Source organism: Tupaia chinensis, unplaced genomic scaffold (assembly GCF_000334495.1).
Source record: "Tupaia chinensis unplaced genomic scaffold, TupChi_1.0 Scaffold000283_2, whole genome shotgun sequence".
NCBI classification, from domain to species: domain Eukaryota; kingdom Metazoa; phylum Chordata; class Mammalia; order Scandentia; family Tupaiidae; genus Tupaia; species Tupaia belangeri.
Window position 1 is genome coordinate 580661 of NW_006159767.1, and position 4931 is coordinate 585591.

Below are 4931 nucleotides of genomic sequence, written 5' to 3' on the forward strand. Positions count from 1 at the left end.
TGAGCTTGGAAGTATTCCTTCTGCTTCTATTTTCCAGAAGAGATTATAGAAAATTTGGTATCACTTCTTCTTCTTTTTTTTTTCTTGGAGAGGTATTTGCTATAGGGCTCGCCAGAAAGACAGAGAGATAGAAAGTGAGAAATCACCCCCCAGGGGGGATGGCCATGCCACAATCCCTTCTCCTCCATTCTCCTCTCAGGATCTTGGGCACACACACACACACACACACACACACACACACACGTGCCTGGCATGAGTTTAAGCCACCAAGTCTGGGACTCGAACTGCGGTTGGATACATGGGAGTTCATCGACATAGTCATTACGCTAACTGCTGACACCATATCATATCTTCTTTAAATGTTCAGTAGAATTTACCAGTAGAACCACCTGGATTGCTGCTTCCTTTTTGTAAGTTATTAAGGATCAACTCAAATTTAAAACGGGCCAGGCCAGTTTCAGAATACAGTGGTAAGCATAGCATATCAGGAGCTGGCCCCCCCATGGCTCACTGTGATCAAAATACCAGCCTGGTGACTTGAAAAACACAAGGAGCGAGTGTGCAGCTGTCTCCCAAATCCTGCCCAGATGGGACACGGAGGAAGGAGGACTGTGGAGTGAGCACGCCCTGCTGGGGGACAGGGGCGCTTTCGCTCTTTCTCTCTGGCAAGTGCATGCGCTTTCTGGGAGAAAAAAAATGTATTTATAGGCGTATTCAGACTACGCCTCTTTGAGTTTTGGTCTAGTTTGTGTCTTTCCAGGAATGAGTCCATCTCATCTAAGTAATCCATTTTTGCGGGCGCAGAGTTGATTACAATATTCGTTTATTTTCCTTTTACGTCCATGGACTCATGAACACAGGACTGTCTATCTTCACCAGTTTTCTCTCTGCTACTGAAAGGAAGATGTGGATGGGACCAGCAGATAGAGTAATGGCTACGTCGCTGGACTCCAACAAAGTTAACTGTGGTTCGAGTCCTGGACCCCGTGACTTAAACTCATGCCAGGCTTGTGTGCGTGCGTGCCCAGGATCCCAAGAGGAGAATGGAGGAGAAGGGATTGCGGTGTGGCCATCCCCCCTGGGGGGGTGATTTCTTGCTTTCTGTCTTTCCGGCAAACGCATGTGCCATACAGCTAAAACCTCTAAAAAAAAAAAAAAAAGGAATAAAAAAAGATGTGGCAATATCCACTATCCTGGTAGATTTGGCTTCTCTCTCGCAGCTCTACCCATTTTGCCTCGTATATTTTGATGCTCTTTCGTTAGGCGCATGCACAGGAAGAACTGCTGTATCCCACACCAGTCCCAGAATGCAGCGGTTAAGTGCTGTGCAGAGAAAGATGGATCCTACAGGACTGACCAGGGTTTGAATCCCACCCTAGTGACTTCAGGAAACATGCGAGGTGCACACGTGTGCCCAGCGTCCTGGTGGAGTTGAAGGAAAGGGGGCTGTGGTATAACCAGCCAAGCACCATTGTATCTTTGTGAGTAAGTGGCTCTTTCATCTTTGTGTAATGCCCCTCCCTAGCCCTGGTACATCTCCTTGTTCAGAAGCCTGCTCTGTCTGAAATGATTGTAGCTAGCCCAGCTTTCATGGCATATCTTCCTCCAACCTTTTCACATATCTGTATCTTTATAAGTGAGTTTCTTGTAAACGACATATAATTGGGTCTTGCCTTTGTAAAGATCCACTCTGACAGTCTCTGTCTTTTAATGGGTGTGTTCAGGCCACTCATATTGGAAGTGATTATTGATACAGCTAGACTAATCTCTACCACGCTCGCGACTGTTTTTCATTTGTGCTCCCTCTTCTCTCTCTCTGCCCTCTCTGGTTTTCATTGGGCATTTTATGGTTCCATTTCCTCTCTTCTTTTAGTATCTTGAGTATACTTTACATTTTTCTCCCTCAGCCTTAAAGGACAGTGGGATCCTGTTACTTGCTACAAAGTAGATGAATCTGTAATATTGAATGCTGAGTGAAAGAACTCAGATTACGAAAGGCACACATGGTATGTCTCCACTTAACATATACCAATGTCTGCACCCTATGGCCGAAACCGTGACACCACAGAGGTAGTGAGGGCAACTGTGCATACCAGAGACTGATCAGGGAGTTGGGGAGAAAGGGTCAGGAGAAAACAATGTGTAACATACACAAGGATGCATGTAAGCAAGGCAAATAGGTTATGGAACAGTATACCATAGTAGAGTAAAAAGAAAAAAAAAAGAGAGAGAGACTTGCCAATCTTTATATATAGCTAAAAAAAAAAAAAAAGAAAAATAAAAAGAAAGAAAAAGAAAACTAGTAGAATGAAAATAGAACATACGTATAAATCATCGTGAGCATTCTTTGCAAAAGGTACTGAATATGGGGACCAGCAGTTTGCATGATGGCTATGTCGCTGGACTCCCATGTAGCCGACCGTGGTTCGAGACCTGGACCCAGTGGCTTAAACTCACGCAGTGCGTGTGTGTGTGTGTGCGTGCCCAAGATCCCGAGAGGAGAATGGAGGAGAAGGGATTGCGGTGTGACCATCCCCCCTGGGGGGTGATTTCTCGCTTTCTGTCTCTCTGTCTCTCTCTGTCTTCCTGGCGAACGCACGCGCCCTGTAGCAAAAACCTCCCCTCCAAAAACAAAACAAACAAAAAGATAGTGAATATGGGTGTATTTTTTATTTGATTATTACACACTACACGCATGCTTTGATAAACCACATACCCTACAAAGATGTACAGCAATTAAGTATAAAGAAGAAATAAAAGAAATGAACACATAGAGAAAAATCTGGTGGTCTCCCTAGAGTGTGCCACATGTTGACATATTTACAACTGACCCACGTGCATGGTCAAGTCCACTTCATCGTCTTGTTGGCCGGGCAGGTTCCCTGTGACACAGAAATCCCAATTTCTCCCTCCCGTTTCTCGTAACTTTGCGGTCATTCTGTTCATCCAGGTCCTATAATCACCGATACACTGTTACTGAGTGTACTTTGAACATTATCTATCATGCCAATTAAGAATATGAAACAGACTATTTTAATTTATTCCTTCTCTGAAATGCTTCCTTATGTAGGTCTGAGTTTCCGATTTTTATCATTTGACTTTTTTCCTGAGACCTTCGTTGTTTTTTTGTTTGGTTGGTTTTTGAGGGAGATTTTTGCTATAGGGTACATGTGCTTGCCAGAGAGACAGAAAGTGAGAAATCACCCCCCAGGGGGGATAGCCATGCCACAATCCCTTCTCTTCCATTTTCCACTTTGGATTTTGGGCACGCACGCACACATGCCCAGCATGAGTTTTAAGCTGCCAAGGCTGGGACTTTAACCACTGTCAACTATAGGAGAGTCCCTTACGTCATGCATGTCATGTACTGGCTCCTGAGAGTCTTTTTCTTGCAGGTCAGGCCTACTGGGGATGAATTTCCACTTTTTTTTTGGTCTGACGAAGTCATTATTTCTCTTCCACTTTTAAAGGATAATTTGTCTAGATGTGGCATTCCAGGCATTGCAGGTTGATGGTTTTTTTTTTTTTTTCTTTTCTTTCAATGCTTTAAATACTCCACTCCCTTCTTGCTTTCATGGTTTGAGAAGAGGAGTCTGATTAATTCATTTCTTTTTTTTTTTTTTTTTGAGAGGTTTCTGCCCTAGGGCACCTGCCCTCGCCAGACAGACAGAGACATAGAGACAGAAAGCGAGAAATCACCCCCCAGGGGGGATGGTCACGCCGCAATCCCTTCTCCTCCATTCTCTTCTCGGAATCTTGGGCACGCACGACATGCACCCGGCGTGAGTTTTAAGCCACCGGGTCCGGGACGCAAACCGGGGTCAACTATGTGGGAGTCCAGCGACATAGCCATTACGCCAACTGCTGGTTCCCTGCCTGTTTTAAGATCTTTCTCTTTGTCCTTCTGCAGTGTGAATTTGAGATGCCCAGGTACAGATTTTTTTGCCTATTTTGTTTTTTTCCTCTAATTTGTTTTATTCATGAGAGAGAACATAGAGAGAGATAGATAGAGAGAGAGAGAGAGAGAGAGAGAGATCGACCCTTGACAGGGTCTCGTCCCACCTCAATCCCCCTTCCTCAGCCCTCCAGCCTGTCAGGACCTTGAGCATGTGCCTGCGTGTGCACGCTCATACTCTCTCTTGTCATATTTTCAGGCCGAGCCAGGGATCCAAACCCGCAGTAGCCACGTGGGTTCCAGCTCTGCAGTTCAGTTTCCTGACTGTGCCCCCAGGCTGGGTCTAGATTTCCTGGGCTTTATGTTAGTTGGCTTCTGAGTTTCTTTGATCTGTGGTTTGATGTCTGTCACTAATCTTTTTTTATTATTATGTACTTATTTATTATCATCGTAATCTTGTTTATAGTGCATTGAATCACATATAACTTCACAGTGTATTGCATTTCTTTTACTAGAAAGAATACCATGCATGTCAGTCAATACAGAGACATTAAGACCCCCATCATCATCCAATAGCTTCTCACTATTTTTCCTGAGTCACTCATTTTGAAGAAAACTTGGTCATTATCACTTCAAACATTTCTTAAGCTCCACGATCTCTTCTGCTTCTAATATGTGTTATACTTTCTGAGATTGTTCCATAGTACTTGAATATTCTGTTCATTCTTTCTTCCTTCCTTCCTTTCTTTTTCTTTCTTTCTTCCTTCCTTCCTTCCTTCCTTCCTTCCTTCCTTCCTTCCTTCCTTCCTTCCTTCCTTCCTTCCTTTCTTTCTTTCTTTCTTTCTTTCTTTCTTTCTTTCTTTCTTTCTTTCTTTCTTTCTTCTTCCTTCCTCCCTCCCTCCCTCTCTCCCTCTCTCCCTCTCTCTCTTTCTCTCTTTCTCTCTTTCTCTCTTTCTCTCTTTCTCTCTTTCTCTCTTTCTCTCTTTCTCTCTTTCTCTCTTTCTCTCTTTCTCTCTTTCTCTCTTTCTCTCTTTCT